This window comes from Callospermophilus lateralis, chromosome 8 (genome assembly GCF_048772815.1).
Source record: "Callospermophilus lateralis isolate mCalLat2 chromosome 8, mCalLat2.hap1, whole genome shotgun sequence".
NCBI classification, from domain to species: Eukaryota; Metazoa; Chordata; class Mammalia; order Rodentia; family Sciuridae; genus Callospermophilus; species Callospermophilus lateralis.
This window is the reverse complement of record NC_135312.1, coordinates 54,680,363-54,705,809: the sequence shown is the minus strand read 5'-3', so window position 1 is coordinate 54,705,809 and position 25,447 is coordinate 54,680,363. Positions and strand designations below refer to the sequence as shown.

Genomic DNA, 25,447 nt, shown 5'->3' with positions numbered 1-25,447 from the left:
AAGGATAAGAAAAGAATATAATGTGGAATGAATTTTACAAAATCATGCTATGTGCATGTATAAATATGCCATAGTGAATTCCACCTTTAAATATATCTATAAAGCCCCAATAAAAATAAATAATCAAATGAAAGAAAGACCAGTAGAGTAAAAGAAGGAACATAGGGGGAGGCAGGAAAAGAGAGAAGGAGGGTATTGGAACTAAAATGGTGTAAATCAAATACCATGCATTTTTGTCAGAATGAATCCAACTATTATGTATGACTCTAAAATTCACTAATAAAATGAAATAAATAAGTCCCTGCTCTCAGAAAATTTTCATTTTGATAATATAGATAATAAATAAATGTAAATATGTACATAAAAAGTTAAGTGGGAAAGAAGAGAGGCTGTACAGCAGGCTAAGGACAGAGTGAAGAATAAAGATGAAAAACACTTTTCAAATAGAAAAATAAGTAAAGATACAAAAATCTGTCTATAATACAAAATGCTAAAAGGTCTGATTTAATGATGATTAAATCAAAGACATTAAAACAGGAGGTAAGTACAATTTTTCACCTCACAGAATGGCAATCACTAAAGTCACAGTAAATAATGTTGGCAAGGATGGTTATATATTGATATGGATGATTGTCAATAATTTGTTGTCAAATTCTGAGAACAATTTGAAAATACCACTGACATTGCAAATAGGCACCCTTCCTAACATTTTCACTTATTAGAATGTCTTCTATGAAACATAAAATATATGCAAATAAGTATACTAGGATGTTTGATGTGATAACATGTTTAGCAAAAAAAACATAGCTTGTTCATAATAGAGGATACTTTAAATTGTGGGAATTTTATTCAATATGTGACACAGAGAGTCAAGAAATGTCTATTAAACACTTTAAATTTATAAACTAGGTCTCCATATTTTGACACAGAAAATTTCTGAAGTAGATTGTTCTTTTAAAAGGTTTGGTAAAAAATGTACAGGTAGAAAGGTACTATTTTTCTCTTAAAAAATAAAGCTAAATATATTGCACTGAAAACTTGTGGGCAAAGAAGAGACTCCAGCAAAATGACGTTGGGATGATTAGACATACATATAGGCAAAACTGAAACGTGATTCCCACACATACACAGAGACAGCTAATTGGAATACAGCCAGGTTTTGGCCTCCAAATTCATAGAATAAAACCATATCCCTACAGTAAATAATAAATTGTATTCAGGTTACATGGAGGTAGAGAGAATAAATAGGGGAAGCTTTCTTTTAAAATGAAGGAGAATCATAAAAAGACGGACTGAGGGTTCTAGCTCAAAGATAGAGCACTTTGCCCAGCATACACTAGGCCTTATATTTGATTCCCAGGGCTGCAAAGAAAAAGGAGTAAAAATTTTATAACTTTATAAAAGCAACATAAATAAATATTATGCACTCAAAATAATGAATAATTTATTTCATAAGAATTAAGATTGATGACTGAACTATTTTTTTCTTTTTTTACAATTCCTTTTTTTTTTATTTTAACATTTCATACATACATGGATTATAACTTCCCATTTTTGTGGTTGTACATGATGTGGAGTTACACTGGCCCCGTATTCCTATATGAACATTCCCATCCCTCCCTCCTTCCCCCCACTCCCCCTTGTCTAATCAGGGGAACCTCCCCCACCCCATCATGAGTCAGCATCCGCATATCAGAGAGAACATTCCACCTTTGGTTCTGAGTTGGTCACAATGAATTCTACTATTACATATAATTATAATGCAACAATAAAAATTTTTTTGAAAGAGGCCAGGTATGAAGGGCTGGTGATATAGCTCAGTTGGTAGAGTGCTTGATGCACAAAGCCCTGGGTTCAATCTCCAGCACTATTACAAATTAAAAAAAAAAAAAAAAAAAAAAGGCCAGGTGCCATGTTGCATACCTGTAATCCCAGGAGCTCTGGAGGCTGAGGCAAAAGGATCAGAAGTTCAAAGCCAGCCTCAGCAATTTAGTGCAGCCCTAAACAACTTATCAAGATCCTGTCTCAAAAAGCAGATGGGGATGTGGCTTAGTGATTAAGTACCCCTGGGTTCAATCCTTTGGACTAAACTACAACATAATGACCAACAGCCTTCTTATATACCAAGAACTAGAGGTTTCTTTTCCTTAATATTAAATTCATTTAACTGATAAACAGGGTACAATGTGATGCTTCAGTTACATAGCTATACACTGTATAAGATTTAAATCATATTAAACATACCCATTTCTTCATTTATCATTTTTTTATGATGAAAACTCATATTCTGTTTTAGCGTTTTGAAATGTACTGCACATTGTCATCATCTGTAACCATCCTGTTCTGCAGTAGCACATCAGAACTTCTGGTGCCTAACTCTAACTTAGTGCCCAGTGATAATCTCTTCTTCATTTATTTTTATTTTTTTGTGGTGCTGGGGATTGAACCCAGGGCCTTGTACCTGTGAGGCAAGAACTCTACCAACTAAACTATACCCTACCCCCACCTTCCCCCAATATAAGAACCAGTTTTAACATACAGTGGGAAGTAATCTCAACTACTTAGGAAACTGAGAAAGGAGGATCACAAGTTTGTAGCCAACCTCAGCAATTTAGGAAGACCGTGTGTCTCAAAACAAGGTGTGGCGGGTAGCGGGGAACGCTGGGAGCCAGGTGTAGTGGCACACGCCTGTAATCCCAGTGGCTTGTAAACTGAGGCAGGAAGATCCCAAGTTCAAAGCCAGCCTCAGCAACTTTGGTAAACTGCTCATAGTTCAATACCAGTACCAAAAAAAAAAAAAAAAAAATCAGGGCTGTAATGATTATAATAACAAAAAAAAAATGGGGAATGGGAATAAATCTTAATCAGGAATTTGATAATTCATAACAAAACTTATATTATTATAATATAATGGAAAAGTTTCAGTCAATTAAAAGCCATGCATGGTGTTGCACTTCTGTAATCACAGCAATTTGAGAGGCTTAGGCAGGAGGATCACAAATTATAGGCTAGCCTCAGCAACTTAGTGAGACCCTATCTCAAATGAAAAATGGTAAAGCACCCTTGAGTTCAAACCTTAATACCACCAGGAAAAAAAATGTATAGTGCCTGCCTTCCGCATAAAATATAACTGCCCTTACTTTGGAATTTAAATGAAAAAGATTAAAAATACATTAGAAAAAGTTATTAAGGAAACTCCAGACCTGTTCCCATTAGCATCAGAAACAGGATTAGAATGTTCCCTCTTATTATAGCTATTTCTAACAGTTCTGAGATTTCCAACAAAACACTGAGATAAAAATATGGGACTGGGGATGGAGCTCTATGGCAAGCTAGAGCACTTGCCTAACATGTGGGTTAGACTCCCACAAGGGAAAAAAAATCAATGGAAAACAAAAGAAAAGTGAAATGTAATTCTGAGAAGTTTATCGTAAAACAATTCATGTACAGAAAAGGCTGGAGATGTGGCTCAATGGCAGAGCTCTTACCTAGTATGCAGGAGACCCTGGGTTCAATCTTTAGCACCAAACAAAAAAACCCAGAATTTTGTTAAAATGGTTCAGCCTATTGGGGAGCTTTTTCATTCACAATCTGTTCCCTTACAGATTCTGAGAGGTTTTGAACCAGGTCCTATAAAGAAATAAGGACGCAGAGGTTCAGTAAAAGTGTCTGTGAAAGTACAGATGTGAGATTTCTCAGGCATATTGTAGAAGATCTCACCCAGCTCACAGTCCAGGAAAATTGCCAGTGCCTCTGGCTCTCACGTCTAACAGCAGAGGGTCTGGAACAGCTCCTGGAGCTTCATAGCCATCATTCAGTTGCTTCCAGCATCCCTGCTGGACTGATGGTCGCCTTGCCTTGGTGGACAGAGAGGCTTTGCAGATGCCAATAGCCCGCTCAGATCTGTCTCCCACTTCCACCTCCCAGAAATGCCTCCCAGGATAGAAATCTGGAAAACCCAGGACAACCGGGTAGAATGTAAATCTAGTTGGAATATCAGGAACGTTTTGTTTTCTCATTGTATATCAGACACATTTTTTATCCCCAGAGACAATCAGGTTAGGGTGGGCTGTTTCAGGGTCTAGAAATATATCTGCTTTGAATTCTTTAATTATTTTCTGCAGAGCAGAATACTGGGGAGGAAGATTGCAAGTTTCCTTCCTTAAATGAATTGAAAAGATGGGTGGGCTGACCTCACTGTCAGACTTCTGGTAGAAATGCTTAATCTGTGACAGCAGTTCCACCTCAGACAACACATTGTGCTCTGCGACCCTGCTTAGTAAACCTTTGAGTGCAGAAGCATAGTTTGAAAATGCTGTTATGTTTTCACTGAGTTTCTGTTCAGTGTCCTTCTCTTCTTCAGCTAACCTTGCAAGAGCTGCCTGTTTTCCTTGCTCTAAAAATTGGTTCCGTTGTTCAAATTCAAAGAATAATTTCTGTTTCTGGTGTTCCACCTTCTCTCTCAGCTCAATGCGTTTATTGCCTTGAATGCTTATTAATTTTTGAACATCTGCCACTTGCCTCTTCAGGGGCTTGAGGTAATTTTCAAGCATTCCCCTGTGATAAGAGGCAGCCTCCTTGATGGGCCTCATGTAGTGGCCCTGGTGATCTGGGGACCCAGCACATAGGGAACACAACAGCTCCAGGTCCTCCTCACAAAAAAGGGTCAGGACCTCTTCGTGTTTCTCACACAAGCTCATCTGGTCCTGGCTCTGCCTCTTCCTCTTCCTCATGCTGAGGTGGAGGAGCTTGGCAATTCAATCGTCCTTCCCAGCAGGGTGTTGCTCCTATAGTGCCTTTCTTTACACTGATGACGACAGACAGGACAAGGGAAACTGTCTTGATGACAACAGACAGGACAAGGGAAACTGTCTTGCGGATCTGCCCTGGACTGCTGGATGCAGGAGCGACACAAGTTGTGGTGATTGGGTCTTTCAGTTCATCCAGGCAGATGGGGCACCTGACTTCTTCCTGAAGTCTTATGAGGGCTGCTGTCACCGCCATTGGACTGGCTGAAAGTCTGCACTGAGTTGGGCTTTTTTAGGAGGTTGGCTTTGTGGGTATACTCCAGCCAGATGGTCTCACTTGAACTCCCTGGTTCTCACAGCCTTTGAAGTCCTAGCAGACCCTTGAATTCCAGATGCAACAGAAAGTCTCTTCCAGTGGCCTGCAGCCAATCACAACTGCTCTTCCAGCCTTTGGCAGCTCAGAGTTGCTGGAGTAGAAGGCTCCAGAAGGCCTGTTTTCCTGTCCTGTTGTCCTGTAAGAAGCTCTGAACTATTTTTTTTTCAACAAAAGGCTGAAAAAGGCAATAACTCTTAGACCAGTAGAATATATTTTGAAGACACATAATCTAAAGGATTGGTTTTCTAGAGTCAAGAAAAGAATGTATTTTGTGATACATCATCAATTCTTGAGTCTCTAAGTGTGTGAATGAAATCTCTTAGTACAAATATTTACAGGGTGATGACCACCCTCTCAAGTTCTTTAATATTTTTCTGAAACAAATTTTGATATATTTAATTTCATTCATATAACTCATTGATGATTCATCAAATGTATAATAGTACTCTACATATTAAGAGTGTTTATTCTGTTTTTCCAAAGTAAAGGGTAAGCTATTCCTTTAATGTCTACCTTTCAGATGGGGCCCAAGGGCAAAAAAATTTATTAGCATGCACTTTTTCTTTAGAGAAATGAAAATAAATACAAATCAACAGTAATATCTACCTGATACACCTGATAATACACAGAGGTATGGCTAATTATCAGACTGAATTCATAATTATAATCTCAAGATGATGTTTAATTTCATGCTGGATTGAATTTTAACCTGTCCCCTCCCTGTGCCCTGAACTGTTCCCTAGAGTTAGTATACTAACAGAGAACAATTTGGCTTTGTAAAATTTTTACTTTTTATAGTTGCTTTTTTATGAAAATGCTAACAAATATTAAAATAATCAAAAATAAGAATACAAAGGACTAAAGAGTTTAGCCACTCCAATAATTGCATAGTTAGATTTTATTGGCTTAATGTATTCTCTTAGGGGGTTCATGTTCAATTTCACCAGTTAAAAACTTTATCTTATCTATATTTACTCCTTCTTAAAATTTCAGAATTAAGTTATTTAGAGTAATAGAGAAAAATGAAAAAGCACATTATTTATTCTGTAAGTCTAAGAGACATGTCTTATATTTGCGTCACTGACAGTCATAGAGCAAATGATTTTATATGCAGGACAATCTCACCAAATACTCTGGAAATACTTTGTAATGTACTTTCACTTTACCTTTTGACCAAGTCAAACAAGATAAATACCTTTTATGTATTCCCTCCTAGACTTTAGTTTCCAATATGTTTTTTCTAGTATTTCTTCAATGCCTACACACTGATGCTTTCCCCCCTCAACTCTCTCAGCTTTCCTCCCTTCATTCCCTCCCTTTTCCTTCTCTCTCCTTCTTTTTTCCCCACCCATTTCTATCTATCTCCTTTAAGGAGGGAGATAGTTAAATGTTCTCTGGTCTCAAGCAATTATAATATGTTGAGGCATAATTAATATTTGCCACAAGTTTACTTACTTGTTAAAGGAATATTTCTGACTGCACTGTTTTGTTTCATATTAGTCCTACTTTAAAAAAAATATTCTTTATAGAACTTTAGCACTAGATAAGACTTTTGCTTCCCATGCTCAGTTCTGTGAGTAGATTTTTGCTGTTGTTTTCACTAATCTAGAATATTTGTTAGCCTTAGGTTTCCCATGTTGTTTTTCTGAACAGATATTAGCAATTAGAAGGCAATTCTTGATGATTTTCCTTCATTTTAAAAGAAAGCTTTCCCTATTTCTTCTCTCTACCTCCATGTAACCTGAATACAATTTATTATTTACTGTAGGGATATGGTTTTATTCTATGAATATGGAGGCCAAAACCTGGCTGTATTCCAATTATCTGTCTCTGTGTATGTGGAGAAAGTGTTTTAATTTTTAATATCACTAAATACTGATTATTCTGTTTCTCTTCTGTGTTTTAAATTTACCTGGTAATTTCTTAATTTTTTTAAAAAAAAACCCAGATCATCTGATTTCAAGTTTTTCTTTTTATGGGCAATGATCATCAACTGGGTGTGCTGGAAGGTTTTTGAAGAAAAGCCATGAAACTGACATCTTTAAGAGTTGGAAAATTGGGATGACATTAGCAATGTGGCTGACTAGATATACTTGGCAAGCTTCTCTCCACAAAACAGGTGCAAAATAAAGTAAAAACTTCTATTTTACTGGTACATTTGAAGTGGAGAGTTGGAGCATAGTGGAGATGTGGCAGGTTCTGTGGAACACAGACATCATGGCCTGTAAAGAGGTGTAGTAAGCACACAACATCTATTGTCTATCTCCAGATCAACCTACAACCAGAGAGATTTCACATGGTGAAAAAAGTATAAGGAGGAGGTCCACAGCAGTCACCACGAAGGGCATGAATACATGAGGTATTTACTTCTGGAGAAATCTACATCTTTCACAGGTTCTGAGCCCACTTTTGGCAATCAGCTGGGCAGCCTGCCTTGAGCAAGTCTGCCCTGTAAGTCCCATAAGGGTACTTGTGTAATCCTCAGAGACTGGCAGGTACCCTGTCTGGACTAATAGGCAGATCCTCTTTCTGGACTACTGGAAACATTGTGCCATCCCCTACTAGGCCCACCAGAGTGGCTCTACTCCCACCAGAGTGGCTCTACTCCCACAAGAAATGTTGGTATTTTGCTTCCACAGCTGTGCCAATTGTACCTTGCCTGCATGGGTCTGTCAAAGCAATGCCACACTCATATGACCCATGGAAACCAACAAACGCTCCATACAGACAGCTAGGTGCATCACTCCTTGAGTCATCAGAGAATCTACCTCACCTAAGAGAACTGTATTCCAGCTGATAGAATAACCCCACAAATCCCTGAAGCCTATGTTACTGACAAATCTTAAGCATTGCTGTTGGTGATTTCAGCTGAAGAAGATACCTGAACACTACACTATGGTGTCCACCTGGAACCAAAGTTAATGTAGCTTTCCCAGCTGATACCCTAGGATACATCACCAGGAGGAAGTCTTTTACTACAAAAGGCACCCATAAAATTGATAGAGTTGCAAATATCAACCTAAGGACAGAAAAAGTGCGAAGCAGCAAAGTAATATAATGCCTCTAAGGGAATGCAGTAGTTCTTTAGCAATCGATCTTAAAGAGAGTCAATGAATTGCCTGAAAAAGAATTTAAAATGATGATCTCTAAACTCAACAAGATACAAGAGAATACAGACAGATGATTCAATAAGGGAAGATAATTTATTATCTGAATGAAAAAATTCAACAAAGAGTTCATTAAAAAAAGAAACAAATGGAGATCTTAGAGCTAAATGACTCAATAAAAAAATAAAACACAGCTAAGAGCCTCAACATAGGACTAGATCAAATAAAAAATAATAATCTGTAAGCTGAAAACAGTTCTTTGAAAATTACCTGACAAAAGGAAAAAAAAAACTAAAAATAACGAAGTCTATGAAACTTATGGGATGCCATTAAGTAAGCAATTATACTACTATTATGGGTACTTCAGATGGAGAAAAAAAAAGGCACAGAAAAACTAGTCATTGAAATAATAGCTACAAACTTTCCAAATCTTGAGAAAGATAGGACATGCAGATCCAGGTAACTCAGAGGATCCTTAATAGATTTTACCAAAAAAAAAAAAAAAAAAAAGTCCTAAGACATATGTTAATCAAACTATCAAAAGTGCAATAGAGAATTCTACAAATAGCAAGAGAAAAGCATCAATTCACATGTAAGAGGATCCTCATTAGATTGACTGCAAACTTCACAGAAGAAATGTTACAGGGCCTGAAAGAATGGGATGATATCATATATTCAATGTCATCATAGAAAAAAGCTGCCAACCAAAAATATTATAAGCAGCAAAAGTACCCTTCATAGAAGAAAAAACAGTCTGTTCCAGATAAACAAAACCCAAGGAAATTAATCATCACTAGATTGACTACAAGAAAGGTTTAAAGGAACTCTACTTTAGACGTGAAAGAATGAGGGGCTGGGATTGTGGCTCAGCGGTGGAGCGCTCGCCTAGCACGGGCGCAACCTGGGTTCGATTCTCAGCACCACATAAAAATAAAGGCATTGTGTTGTGTTCATCTACAACAACAACAAAAAATTCTCTCTCTTTTTCTCTCTCTCTTAAAAAAAGTGAAAGAATGACAAATACCATCATGAAAATATAAAAGTACAAGAACTATAATGACAGCAGATGTATAAAATAAAAACAGGAAAGAATGAAAACTTGTCAATAGAGAAAACCACCAAATTACACATACACACAAAAAAAGAGAAAGAATAAAAGAACACAATAACAATCAGGGAAAAATTTTTTTTAAATGAGAGAAGTATGTTTTTACTTAAGAATTTAGATTGGCTGGCTAGGTTTTTCTTGGGGGGGGGGAGGGGAGAATGTTTTGTTTTAAAAAAGCAACTATATAGTGTTTATGAGAAAGTCACTTCATCATTAAAGATACACATAGACTAAAAGTAAGGGAAAGGAAAGAGATACACCATGCAAATGGGAACCAAAAGTAAGCAGGTATAGTTATAACAGATAAAATAGATTTTACACCAAAAACTATAAAGGGAGACAAAGGTGTTTACCACATAATGATAAAGTGATCAATTCAATAGGAGGAAATTATTTTAAATATATATGCACCTAATACTGAAGCACATAACAATATAAATCAAACATTAGATCTAAAAGGAAAGACTCCAATAAATAATAGTTAGGGACTTCAATGGACATATCATACTGACACAATCAACAACAACAACAAAAAATCAGAGTTAAACTATATCATAGAACAAAATTAACCTAGCAGATATTTACAGAACAATTTATCCAATAGTTACTGAATAGACAATTTTTTATCAGTACCTGGAACATTCTCCAGAATAGATCACGTTACACAACTAAATAAGTCTCCATCCCCAGCCCTTTTGTATTCTTATTTGGAGACAGGGTCTCATTGAGTTGCTTAGTACCTTGCTTTTACTGAGGCTGGCTTTGAACTTGTGACTCTTGCCTCAGCATCCTGAGCTGCTGGGATCACAGGCGCGTGTCACCATACCCTGCTCCCTCTCTTTTTTGACAGTAGTTATTCTAATGTATATGAGGTAGCATCTTATTGTAGTTTGGATTTGCATTTTCATGATGATTAGTGATATTAAGAATATTTTAATATGCCTATTGGTTACTTGTATGTCTTCCTTTGAGAAATGTGTATTTAATGTTTTTAGCCCATTTTAAAATCAGTTTTTTTTTTAAAGAGAGAGAGAGAGAGAGAGAATTTTAATATTTATTTATTTATTTTTAATTTTGGCGGATACAACATCTTTGTTTGTATGTGGTGCTGAGGATCGAACCCGGGCTGCACGCATGCCAGGCAAGCGCGCTACCGCTTGAGCCACATCCCCAGCCCATTGTTTTTGTTTTTGTTTTGTTTTTGTTATCAAGTAGTAGGAGATCCTTACATTGTGGGGAAATTAACCTAGTATTAGATAATTAATTTGGGGAAATTAACCTAGTATTAGATAATCAATTAATGTGATACACTACTACTTGGGCTAGGACTTCCAGTACACTGGTGAATTTTAGCAAACATTTAAAGAAGAATTAATGTCTAATCCTTCTCAAACTTATTTTAAAAATCAAAGAAGAGGGAATACTTCCAAACTCATTTTGTAAGAACAGTGTTACCTTGATGTTAAAGCCAAACAAAAGCACCACAAAAAATAGAAATTCGAAACCAATATCCCTGATGAATATAGATGCAAAAATCCTCAACAAATTCTGACAAACTAAATTCAAAAGCATATTAAAGGGACCATATACATTGCCACATAGGATTTATCTGTGATGCAAGGATTATTCAACACACACACAAAAAAATCAATTAATGTGGGCTGGGGCTATATAGCTCAGTGGCAAAAGCACTTGTCTAGCATGTGTGAGGCACTGGGTTCAATCCTTAGCACCATGTAAAAATAAATAAAGGCATTCTGTCCATCTATAAGTACAAAAGTTTTAAAAATTAAAAAAATCAATTAACGTAATACACTACAACAACAAATTATGTTTAAAATTACATGATCTTCTCAATATATGAAGAAAATGTGTTTGACAAAATTAAACACCCTTTAATGATAAAATATATATATATATATATATATATGTATGTGTGTGTGTGTATGTGTGTGTGTGTGTGTATATATATATACATACATATATATATATATATATATATATATATATACATATATATATATATATGAATATAGATGCAAAAATTCTCAACAATTGAGAAATAGAGCGAGATTGCCCCAACATGATAAAGGTCACAGGTGAAAAGTTCATATCGGACATCACATTCAATGCAGTAAAGTTGAAAGCTTTACTTCCAAGATCAGGAACAAGGTGAAGACAATGTAAATTAATAAGAAAATTGTTTTCTTTTAGTGCCTTCTGGAATGTTATATAATGTTATATAGTTTTTCTTTAGCCATTATTGCCGGAATTCCTATCTTCATCCCAGTGCCGGTGAAGACAATGTAAATTATTAAGAAAATTGTTTTCTTTTAGGGCCTTCTGGAATGTTACATAATTTTTTCTTTAGCCATTATTGCCAGAATTCCTATCTTCAGTGAAGACAATGTAAATTGTTAAGAAAATTGTTTTCTTTTAGTGCCTTCTGGAATGTTATATAATGTTATATAATTTTCTTTAGCCATTATTGCCAGAATTCCTATCTTCATCCCAGTGCATGAAGACAAAGATAAAACCAATCTACAGCTTCTGCAGTAGCCATCACTGAACTGCTTGCAGAACTTGCCTGGACTATGTATCACTTATATGCATTGTGAACTCACTTGTATGCATTGTGAACTATCTGTTGGTGCAGCGACTTCTGGTAGTGTTGGGGTATTTATGCTGATGGTGTCATCGGTGGTACAATTTTTCCAAAAGGAGCCGTCAGCTGGCTTGGTGTATCTTCCTCCCTTCTGCTTGTCATGATCGTTCAGCTAAAATTTGGGGGCCAACAGAGGTGAGGCAAAGAACCTCACCCCCCCCGCTGGTACGAAGACCTCTACACAGGTGTGGCTGTATACTGGACTGGTAGTCAGTGACGGGTAAGATCCAATTACTATGGTACCAACCTAAGACAGGAGGCTGATGCCTTGAGGTCAGCTCATCCGATAATGGGTAAGGACCATATGTACTATTGGACAACCTAAGGCAGGCACAGTCCCTAAGCCACATGCTTGTTGTTTAAACAGAGAGGGGGAGATGTTGAGTGCCACAGCCGAAGGGGCCCCAGCAAACTTTCAGACTGCCAGCTGATGAGCTGAAGGGGCCCCAGCAAACTTTCAGACTGCCAGCTGATGAGCTGAAGGGGCCCCAGCAAACTTTCAGACTGCCAGCTGATGTTTGGCTCACAGCAGCCCCAGCAACATCTAGCTGATTGGCTCCTCTGCAGTGAAGCTCATTGGGCTGTTTCCCTGCCCTTTCAGGCCACGGAGCTGCTCATTGGGGGACTTTTTGGCTCCACCCATGTGACCCAGCCAATCGGCCTCAAGAGGAAGAGGATTGTGGGAGGTGTGGAGGCTGGTGGTTGGGGAGTGGGGCTTGTGGGAAGCCGGTGGTGGCAGTTGGGCTCTGAGGGTTTTTTCCTGAGGAGCTGTTTTGTTTGGCTTGTGTGGTTCTAAAAATAAAGTTAGTTTCTTTTGACAAGTGGCTCCTGAATTGTGCCCAGCCAGACTGCGACAACCAACTTTTTAAAATTGGAATCATGTAAATTTTGGATCACAATGAAATCAAACTATAATTCAGCAATAAGAGGAACTTTAGAAATTCTATGAATACTAGAAAACTAAACAATATATTCTTGAAAAATCAGTGGATCAATGAAGAAGTCAAAAAATTAAAAATTTCCTGAAACAAATGAAAATGTAAACACAGTTCACTAAAACTATGGGATACATCAAAGTCAGTACTGAGAGATAAACACAATAAAAAAGCTATTTAAAATAGACAGCCTAATTATCAAGAAACTAGAAAAGCAATAACTAATCCCAAAATTAGCATAAGAAAAGAAAATGCAGAGTTCCAAGTAAAAATAAATAAAATTCAAATTAAAAATATCAGCGAACTAGAATATCAGTAAAACGAAGTTTTGGTGTTTTGAAAAGATAAATAAAATTGAAAAGCCATTATTTAGACTAACCAAGAAGAAAGAGCAGATTCAAATCTATAAAATCAGAGATCAAAAAGGAGACATTACAACTGATACCACAGAAACACAAACAATCATTAGGTATTCTTATAAATAACTGTATGCTGAAAAAAAATCTAAAAAAATGTATAAATTTTTGGGCACAATATAACCTTAAAATTGAACCACAAAAACAAATCTTTAACAGACCAATTTGTGAGTAACAAGATTTAATAAGTTCTAAAAAGTCTTCAAATAAAGAAAAGTCCAAGTCTGGGACCAAATGGCTCAAATGGACCAAACTTATCAAAAACTGAGGAGTTTTACCACATTTTCAAAGAACAACAAACACACATTACTCTTAAACCATTGAAAGAAAAAAAAAACTCAAAGGGTAGGAACCTATCCAGACTCATTCTATAAGGCCATACTGAAACCGGACAAGGATAACAAAACAAAATCAATATAGACCTATGAAATTAGATATAAAAATTTGCAACACAATATTAACAAATTGAATTCAACAACATATTAAAAATATATATACCACAATCAATAGGGATTTATTCCAGGAATGCAAGGATGCTTCAAAATATGCAAATTAATAAGCAATACAATGCATCAACTGAATGAAGGATAAAACCATATGGTCATGTCAATAGATACAGAAAAATCATTTAATGAAATTCAACATCCCTTCATGATAAAAACCTTAAAAATTAGGTATAGATGGAATTCACCTTGACAAATCCATAGCCAACATCATACTAAAGGGGGAAATTGTTTGCTTTAGGATCAAGAAAAGACAAGGATGTTCACTTTACCACTCTTATTCAACATAGTTCTGGAAGCATTAATCAGAGCATTAGGCAAAAGAAAGAAAGGGAATCCAAATAAGAAATGAAGAAGTTGACTTGTGACAGTTTGCAGACAACATAATTTCAGATATAGAAAAACCCTGACTCCATCAATCAATAAACTCTTAGAACTGGTAAACAAATTCAGTTAGCAAAATCAAAATAACATAAATAATAACATTTTTATATACCAATAACAAAATTATTGAAAAAGGAATAAAAAACTTAATTTCTTACAATAGCTACCAAAACAAAACAAAACAAAAAAAGAAAAAACTAACCAGCCATAAATTGAACGAAAAAGTTGAATGACCTCTGCAATGAAAGTTACAAAGCACTGAGGAAAGAAATTGTAGTGGTCCTTTAAAAAATGAAAAGACATACATATGAATGAATAAGAGGAATTAATGTTAAAATATTCATTCTATACTACCCAAGTGATCTATAGATTCAAAATCAAAATACCAATGATGTTCTTCACAAAAAAATAGAAAAAAGCATTCCTACAATTTTTATGGGACTATAAGAGACCCCAAATAGACAAAACAGTCCTCAGAAGAAAGAACAAAACTGGAGGAATTGCAATACCTGAATTTAAAACATACTACACATTGATAATAACCCAAATAGTATGTTACTGTCATAAAAACACAGACATATAGACAATGGAATAGAATTGAGAAACCAAAAATAAATCTACACATTCCAGCTAACTGATTTTCTGAAAATGTAGAAAGAATGAAAAGGACAGTTTCTTCAAGTAATGGTGTGGGGAAAGTGGGTATCCATGCAAAAGAATGAAACTAGACCCTATGTCTAACTATATACAAAAAATAAATTCAAAATGGATCAAAGACTTACATGTAATACCTGAAACAATGAAACTACTGGAGGAAAACATAGGGGAAACACAGGAAACTGGTATGGGCAAAGATTTTTTTAATATGACTCCAACAAAAGCAAAAAGTAACAAATGGGATTACATCGATTACTAAAAATACTCTGTACCACAAAGGAAAAATTAACAGAATGAAGAGACAATCTATAGAACAGGGGAGAAAATGCTTGCAAACTATTCAATGAATAAGTGATTAATGTCAAGAGTATACAAGGAAACCAGACAATTCAACACCAAAAATTGAACAATCTGATTAAAAAAATGAGCAAATGACATGAATAAACATTTCTCAAAAGAGTATATACAAGAAGATGAAAAGCATATAAAAGTGTTCAACACCACTACTCAGAGAAATGCAAATCAAAGCCTCAGGAAGATGTCATTTTATCATTTAGAATGGTTATTATCAAAAAGACAGAAAATAACAAATACCATCAAAAATATGGAAAAAGGGAAACTCTCATACACCATTGCTGGGAATGTAAATTAGAACAGCCATTATGAAAAACAGTATAGAGATACCTCCAAAATTATTAATATAACTGCTTTTTAGTTCAGCAATGGGTGTTGAATATGTTCAAAGGAAATGAAATAAGTATTTGAAAAGATACCTACACCCATATGTTTATTGAGGCACTATTAACAATTGCCAAGATATGTAACCAACTCAGGTGTTCATCAGTAGGTAATGGATGAAGAAAATTTGGTATACATATTCATAATAAAATATTTTTACTCCAGAAAGAGTAATTCTGTCATTTGCAGCAGCAGAGATGACACTGAAGTAAGTTAGAAATACAAAAGCAGCATCTTACACGTATAAGCTAAAAAGTTAATCTCATAGAAGTTCAGAGTAGAATAGTGATTATCAGAGCCTGGGAAGGGTGTAAAGGAGGAGATGGAGAGAGGTGGTTAACAGTTACAGTGGAAGGGTGGACAGCAGGAATGTCATATAGCTTAGTAGAATGACTATGGCTGACAACAATTAACTGTACATTTCAAAACAGCTAGTAGGCAAGATTATCACACTGTTCCCCATAAATATGTACAATTATTATCTGACAATTAAATATTAACATATATTTTAAAAGTGTGGGAAATTATGTTTACTAGATAGGCATGATAGGATTTCTGATTGGGGAGAATTTGAAGAATGGTGAAACAAAAGATGACACAGAAATAGAAGTGATTTTTTTTAAAAAGTAAGTAGGAAACTGAAGCAAAACATCATTCATAATTTATATCAAGAGAGAAGCAAAAGTGTTAGTGGTTAGAGCCTCAGAGGTCAGAGTTGTGATCATTGGCCAGAGGCTATGATCATTCATTTAATCAAAACCATTTACTAGACACTTTATTAGGGCAAGATGAGTATTTCAAGAGTTAGGGATTCAGTGGTGAGTAAGTCAAACCTTTCACTAAAAGTCTTACATTTCAGTGAAAAGAGGACAAAATAAATTTGAAAATGTAATTAATCATTTATGTAAAACTATGGAGATAATCAAACACTGATTGGCAGGAATGCAGAGCAACTGAACTCTCAGATACTGATGGTAGAGATACAAATTGGTGCAATTACTTTGGAAAGTTGCGTGGCATTATTAACTAGATTTGAATCTATGTATAGCATATGAATTAGATATTTCACTCCCAAGTATCTGTTTAACAGAAAAGCATACAGGTGCACATTGAAAGACATTTATAAGAATTTTTCAGAAACATTCTTAATATTGAAACATTTGAAACAACTCTAATGCCCATCAATGGCAAAAAAAATCTATAAAAATTGTGATATAGTCAAGAGTATAGAATAACCATTCAGAAATGAAATACTGCCACATACTATGTGAATACATCTCAAAAATATTGCAGTGAGAATAGAAGACAAACATAAAATGTTGTATTTTATGAGTTTATGTAAAGCCCCCAAATCATTTAAATTTCTAAATGTTGGAAACCAGAACTGTGATTACTTCTGGGGACAGGGGAGGACAATGATGGAAGATACATTGGAAGGGATTCTGGATAAAATTCTATTTTTTTACACGGGTGGTTGTTACATGGCTGTTTACTTTGAAATAGTTCATTAGGTTGCATGCTCAAGATATATATCTACTTTTTCTACAAATTTATTATGATTTAATTTAAAAGTTTTGGTTTTGAGTTTTAGGTATAAATTGACTCATACCACCCCTCTTTAAAGCTTCCCATAGCTTTCCATCAAAACTCTGTCATGGTAAGCAAATAGCAGAAAGATCAATAGAGAGAGAGAAAAGGGAAAGCAAGGTAGTGGGAACTGAATTACAACAAATTTTATTCCATGCTTTTTTAATTATGTGAAAATGAATCCTAATGTTATGCATAACTAAAAAGGACCAATAAAAAATAAAACAAGGGGCTGGGGTTGTGGCTCAGTGGTAGAGTGCTTGGCTCACATGTTGAGTCACTGGGTTCATTTCTCAGCACCACATATAAGTAAATGAATAAAATAGAGGTTCATCAACACTAAAAAATATTTTAAAAAAAACAACAAAATATCCTGTGGTGAAAAATAAAAACCCCTGTCATGAACTGCAAAGATCTTCATTAACCCTGTCTACCATTCCATTTTACTTCTAACAATAACAGAACCACTAGATAATTTATTTCTAATATACACAGGTATAATTTATTCTTAGGACAAGTTGATTTGTAATGGTATTTAATGATAATTAGATATTTAATTGACATGTTGAATATGTAGTTGAATCTTGAATCCTGAGAAAGTCTAGATTGAAGACACATATTTGGGTTTATCAGGTTATATGGAAAAGAAGAAGAATGAAGACAGGACTTTGGAAGACTGAAAATTTGAAAAATAAAAACAAAACACCCTGTTAGCAAAAGAGAAACCTGCAAAGGAGACTGAAAAGGATAGAGAATGCAACAGTAAGAAATTCAGAAAAGTGAGTATGATTTAACCCTAAATGTTGGAGTGGTCAAACATGGCAAATGATACTTGTGATGATCTTGTCTATAAACTGACTAGACCACAGGGGTGTCCAGATACTTTTTCAAACACTACTCTGGGAGTTTCTGTGAGGGTGGCTTTGGCTGATATTCACATTTAAGTTGGTAGACTTTGAAGTAAGCAGATTGTCCTCCATGATATTAATAAATGGTTCTCATCCAATCAATTGAACTCATGAATAGAACAAAAGATGAAACTTCCTTGAGCAAGTTCTCCAGCATACTGGCTTTGATCTTCCTCTTTAATATCCACTTCTGGTTCTAAAACAGATGACCTTCAAACTCAATTTGAAATATCAGTTTTCCGGGGTCTTCAGCCTTCAGCCTTCTCTCTCAGCCCCCCCCCCACTCACTCTCTCTCTCTCTCTCTCTCTCTTTCTCATACACACACACACACACACACACACACACACACACACACACACACGATGAGCTCTGACTCATACAGATACTGAGAAGTCACAGAATGAAAACAGACTTGACCATTGATTTCCTCAAGATGTCAGCAGTTTCATCTTTAAAAGAACTGTTCAATGAATTGAGGGAATGGAAGTTCAATTAGAATAGAATGGTTAGAAATGGAGATAGGAAGACAGTAAAACTCTTTGTGTTGGGAACATACAAGACAATAGCTGGATATCACACAGAGAAAACTTTGGTTTTTTTTTTCCCCTTCTTTTTCAATGGCATATACTAAGGTATTTTGGATTCTCAATGGGCTTGATTTAGAAGAGAGAAAGTAAGAAAGAGAAGGGGGTCTAGACATCAAATGAAGACAGCAAACTTAGATAGGAAACAGTAGTGTTATTTAACATGTAACAAGACAAAGGTAACATGAGCGATGATGCATTCAGGTTGATGGTTTGGTGTTAGGATGATGAAATAACTCCTATCTGAATGAAACTCTTTTTCCCCTTATGAAGAATGATCATTGGTTGAGTGTTCTGGAAGGCTTTCAAAGAAAAGTCATAAAATTGTCATCTCCAAGAGTTGGAACATGAAATTTACTAGATAGAAATGGTAGGATTTTCCCAGAGTGAATGGTTTAGTGATTTGGGAGATATTTTGAAGTGAATCCCATTTGTAAGATTCTGTTATTTTAGGCATGGTTGATCTGGTGGCAGGTATAGAAAATGCAAATGATTTGTTTAACCATGGTTGGAGTTTTGCCAAGGAAGCAAGATGGGAGGGAAAAGGAGAAGGCAAGTTAAAATTTTTGCAATGAAGAATTAATATCTGTTAATATTAATTAATATTATTAATTAATATTATTAATATTATTAATTGATATGCTGTTCTTGAAATATATGGCAAATGGGAATTTGTATTTTAATGGTGGCAAAAGATAGTGTAAAAAAATAAGTGGTAGTAGAAATAGATTATTTCAATTAAGTCACTACTTTGCTACCATAGGAGTAATAGGACAAATGGTCTAATATATTCAGGCAGCTTATTATCACAGGAGGTAATTAAGCAATATATAACCATATGTCTCAAATATCATAAAATATGGATTCACCCATAGTGACCAAAGCATGTTAAATTAAGTTTGCCCAAAGCTGTGTCACTTCTGGCATTGATAATGGTCTGAGTCTTTGGACAAGCTTGGAATCAAGGTAAATTAAGTTGGAGTCATGAAATGATAAATAATGATTATTTGTTGGAAAACAAACAGTAAAAAGTCTCTTGCAAACAACAAAAAAAGTCTCTTTCACATGTATTTCCAATACCACTCTCAGTGAAGGATTAACAAGATCTTTAACGTTTCTAGTAAGCATAATGATGGAAACTAGAAACAAGCTCTATAATACAAGTTATAATTCATTTAATGTGTATGTTATTGATTATTTATTAAAAGTGAAGTCATTTCATTTTGATGAATTAAAACACTTAAATGAAACCAAAGTTTCACTCTCAAGTTTACTCCACCATTTTCCTTGTGAAGTTAAGGTCTTAAATGCTTCAATCTAAAAACTGTGATTTTTAAAAATATTTAGTTTTTTTCAGAATGTCTGAAAACTAGATGGAAAATGTAACATCCAATAATTTCAATTATTTTTCAAATACATAATGTAAGACAAATATAGGATATGTAATTAATTATCAAATAGATCAAGTTTATAATGGAAAAAAATCAAGAAGCTTACTTCAAGGAAGGTGATAAGATGGATTCTATAGGATTTGCTCTCTCCTTACTTGCCTTCCGCCATATTACAAAGCCTGGAAAACTAATACCTGTCTTGGCTAGAAAACTAATACCTGTGTTCTCTAGTGGAATTTAGGTTATACTAATTTGTTAGGATGGAGATGTTTTAAAGAAGAATAAAATAATGTAGAAAAGAAAAAAATGTCCCAGGGACTAAAAAAAGATATAAAGGCATCAAGATATGATCAATACATGATCTATGCATGTATAGAGCTGTCTCAGTGAAACCCGTTAATCTGTATAATTCATCTATATTAATAAAAAAGAAAAACATAAAAAAGAGTGACTCTCTTTACTTCTAGTTATTTAATGGGAATTTCACTTAAAATTTCAAGATGTTCTTTACATAAAATGAATTTTTTATATTCATGAAATCTACTCAAGTATTCTAATAAGCTGCTTTATTAGGTTTAGATACGTTAATTTAGTTCATTGGCACCTAGGGAATTTTGTGTCATTGTCTCCCTTAGGTAAATAGATTTGGGTGACAATGAAGCTTTAAAAATTTAATAGACTCATTTATATAAATTGGAAAATTATTTATGGATTCAAATAAACCTGAACTGTATATACTTAGAAACTTAGTTTATCCTTGTATGTGTCTCTCATTTTACAACAAATGGCCATAAAGAGTCAGTAGAAATATGGTAGTCTTTTGAGACAGGCAAACCTAGACAGAATTCATATTCTATCCTTTATGAAATAATTGACTTAAAAAGTTTTGAATATCCATTTCCATGTGTTTAAAATAAAAATGCTTTATCTACTTTGCAGTGCTCCCGGGAGAATTAAATTAGATTTTATAAGACAAAGACCCTGTTGAGTTTCTAGTAGGCACTCTCACTAAGGGTTAACTTTAGTTCCCAGGAGTCAGGATAGGTTCAGCCACAGTGATTCATCTTTATGTTAGCACCTAGGGTGTCACACGATGATAGGTTAGCTCTCAACAGCAAGTTCAAACAATTACTGTCATGAAGAATTCCACAAGAATGTAAAGTAATTATCTATACTTATGAAAACCTTGTTAATTATGTATTTCTTATAAGTTATTTAGATCTCACTGTTCTCTTGAATAATTGGGCTTTCACTAAACCAAATGAAGAGTTTAAACTCAAATATGTAACCTGTTTTAAACTTAACTCTTCCATACTAATTATAGTATATACATTTTATATTCCTCTAAAACACACAGATGGATTTCTGAGTGGAGTGCACAGAGTTAGCGTGTTAGTAAATTAATTCATATCACATCAATATAAGATATGATAGTAAAGCTATTAATACTTTATATCATTACAATGTGAATTCATTCCATCTATGAACACAGAATATCTTATTTCTTCAGATCATGTTTATTTTTTATATTTTTCTAATAACTTTATTTTGTTTACTTTTTTATTTGATGCTGAGGATTGAACCCAGTGCTTAACACATGGGAAGCAAGTGCTCTACCATTGAGCCACAACCTCAGCCCCCAGATATTTTTATTTACTATTCTAATCTTGACTTTGTGAATTATTTGTGATTTAATTCCAAAATGAAATAACCTTGAAGTACTATTCTATACACTCAATATTGATGACAGTTATAAATGTGGATAATATCAAATATTAATGCACAAATGGAGAAATAGGAACTGGGATATGCTTTTCGTGGTGATCTAAATTGACAACATCATTCTAGAAAGCAAACAGGAGCTCTTAGTAAGCGTAAGCATGCATGTGCATTTAGACCAAACACTTCACACAAGTCACTAATTAGGCATAAAATGTACAAGGATAATTGTTTCAGTCTAGTTTTCAAATTAAAATAACAAATACGTAAAATGTGGAGGATGTGCATAATAGATTCTGTACTAGCAAAACTTTCAGAAAATGATTAGATTTTTTTTTTTACTCTTGAAAAATTAGGAGGCCATGAAATCTATAAACATAGCCTTACTTAAGTTAGCAAAACACCTAAATTAACATTAAATGTTTTAGATATGTGTTATTGGAAAGCATATGTAAAACATGTAAGGGACATTGAAGATTAGGAAAGAATAATATATCAATAAGACTCAGATCTTCCAGGGATTATTGATAATTATGTATGCTTTATGGTTAATTCAACCTTCCTGTTCAAGCTAAAAAGAGATAAATTTAGGATAGGTTATAAAAATCCTCTTGGGAAGATGTTTAGTTTCTAGTACAAAACAAGCTCACATCAAATATTTATTAAAAAGAAAACAAGTAACTAGGGTCATCTAGCTAGCAAATCTTCCCACAATATAGCACTAGTGTACTTACCCTGCAGCCCTGCTCTCAGCATGGAGTCTTACTGCAGACTAGAAAACACTATGACTACCATTCGTTTAATAGTTAACAAAAATTTGCTTGCTTTGGTAAATACTGAAATAATAGTACAAATGAAAGAAAAAAAGTGTATTTTGTCAATGGTTAGGGCTAATGACAACCCCTGGTCATTTCAGTGTTATGCAATGAATCATCTATCAGCTGTCCAATCAGTTTATTTAACTGAGTGTAAATGGAGCACATTTATGAAGACAAATAACATCAGTCTGCCTGGGTTGTGTTCTTAATGAGACTTGGTACAGTTAAAACAAGAATGAAAGTATAGTAAGCTATTCAGAATAAAAAGAAGGAGAAGAAAAAGAACAAGAACAAAGTAATAGAAAAAGTCTCAGAGCACTAGATATTTTATTTACTGTTTTATACAGTTATGGATTTACTTACCAAATACATGGGTACCTGCTATATACAAAGTATTGTGCTCCTTGCTGGAATCAATGAAATGGATAGAAAGACGGAGCTCGTGTCCACATAGAAATTATAGATTAGATGAAGATACAGATAGACAAGCAATTATAGTTTGGGAAGAAACAAATACTATAGAAATAGATAGAAGTGTCTAATCCAGTATAGGTGGTTATAAAAAGTCCTTCTAGGACTATGTTAATAAGTGAGATTCAAACATTAACTTGGCACCACACAGATAAAAGAGGAAGGAAGAAGAATGTTCTACATAGAGGGATCACGCACAAAGGCTTTTTTAAATAAATGAAATCTACACCTTTTATCATCTTGTTAAATGAGATAAATGAGATTAGACAAGCGTATGTGTTTGAAATTAAGCAGCAGATAGAGCACACAGTTGAGGAGATAAATATGTCCAAAATTCTGGATAAACACTCACTGTATGCTCAATTAATCAAAGTACATCTCAGAAAAGGTAATTTCAATAGTTTCCTTCTTCTCTCTAATCTCACATCATATATTTGCCCACAAATTGGTTAAGTTGAAAGCAGCTAAAAGGAAAAATTTCCTTTAAAATATATTCTCCAATAAAGAACTAATTGGGTCTTTATATATAGAACGTATCAGAAAGGAAAGCTGTTTTTATTGTATGAAACTATTTTCAAAGAAAAAATGATTATCAAATCATTACGTAGCCTTTGAAGCCCTCAACCATCTCATCCAAAAGTTGGCCTTAAAAAAATATAACGATGGCCACATATTTAATCATCAAGGTTATAATCATATAATATGAAACTTTAAGAGATGAGTGTAGTACTTAACCTTTTATAATAGTTTTGATAGGCTAAAAAAAGGACATATATCTGGATTTTTCATTTTAGTTTATCTCAGATTTATGTACTGGAACAAAAGTTTCCTTGCTGGCAAACTAATTAGATAGCAATTGTTTTGAACAAAATGTAGCATTCCAATGCGTAACTGGATAGTTTTTTAACATTATATTTTTACTTTCTACTGTTTTACTTTCTCATTAATTTTAATAAATATGGATGATTGCATTATAACATAAATATCATAAGGTTATTTCAAAGCCAGGACGAGGTATTTTCATCTATTTTATGCAGTCAAAACAGCCTTGACTACATCTGCCTGTTTGCTTTCTTATTTTTTTCTTCTTCTGCTCCCTCCATCCAAGCCATACATAGGACTTGTTTGGACAAGTAAATCCCTCCCATTGATCTGCCCTCTACTATTTCCTGGGCCTGGCCTGCTCTTCTCTAGACTGTCTTGGGGTCACAGTTGTCCCTAGATACTTGCATGATTTCCCCAAACATCACCTTCTTGGTGAGACATTACCTCACCTGCTTACATGATGTTGCTAGATCAATTATTCTGTTATGTGCCTACAACAGTGTCTGTTACTGTGTAAAAGATATATGCACATTTGTTGAATAGATGAATTAGATTTCAGGCCTGATATAACCCTACTAGATAGCTAGATTTTCAACCTCAGAATTCTGAGGTCTCACCTTAGGCAAAGCCTTTTATAAATATGAAGAACAGAGAATATTGGTTTTTATGAAGACTTTTAGTATATCCATTGAAAAAAATAATTTAAAAATATTCAACTTCTTCTTTATCAGAACAAAATACATAACACACATATGTAAACACGTGTGTGCAAGTGTTATGTTCCTGAGAAAACAGGCTGAAAAGGTGATTTCTCCTACTGTGCCTACAAGTGGTCAGGAGATGAACAAAGTTACACTGTCATGTTGTCTCCAGAGCATTAGGGAAGTAGGCAGATGGGCAATTTGTTGAGTCAATACATTTTCTGTTTATTTTAAGAAGAAGGATAACTAGATAACTGAGGAAATGCACAAAGACCTCTTTCCTTGTCTACTCCCCATTCCTCCTAAAAAGCTGGGGATGCAGAGTTGTTCAGTGAAATCAGGAGCATGAAAGGGCCACAGCTAGTCTACAGGGGGTCAGGTCCCTGTTTTAAAAACAAACTCAATGGTATTTATTTGGATTCTCCCACAAGGCCAAGTGAGTAAGTGGTCTCCAGGTGGGGTTTTTTCCTGTCTGTCTGTTTTTCTCTGTTTTTGTTTTCTTTCCTCAGTATGTTGAATACTTCCCTGTGGGATGGAAAAGCACCAAGATTTAGATTCAGGGAAAAGTTATAGAGCTGACTGAGGCCTGAGCCTCTTACTCAAATGTACAATAATCCAGCCTTACCCAGGGCCTCCTGCCGCACCATAGCAGCCTATATTACCAACTCTACCAGTCTGGATAAATCCTATAAACTCTCTCCACTTTAGATTCTTTATTTATGGAATGTAAATAATCATTGTATATAGTTCAAAGGATTGTTTCAAGGAAGACATGAATTAGTATGTTTGATGTTGAGAGTGGTGC

The 25,447-nt window shown here is 34.7% G+C and overlaps 1 pseudogene; it reads right to left on the bottom strand.

Moving 5' to 3' along the window:
• Window positions 1-3,580: 3,580 nt before the first annotated feature.
• On the bottom strand, window positions 3,581-5,004 carry LOC143406048 (tripartite motif-containing protein 75 pseudogene; annotated as a pseudogene).
• Between the last annotated feature and the right edge of the window lie 20,443 nt (window positions 5,005-25,447).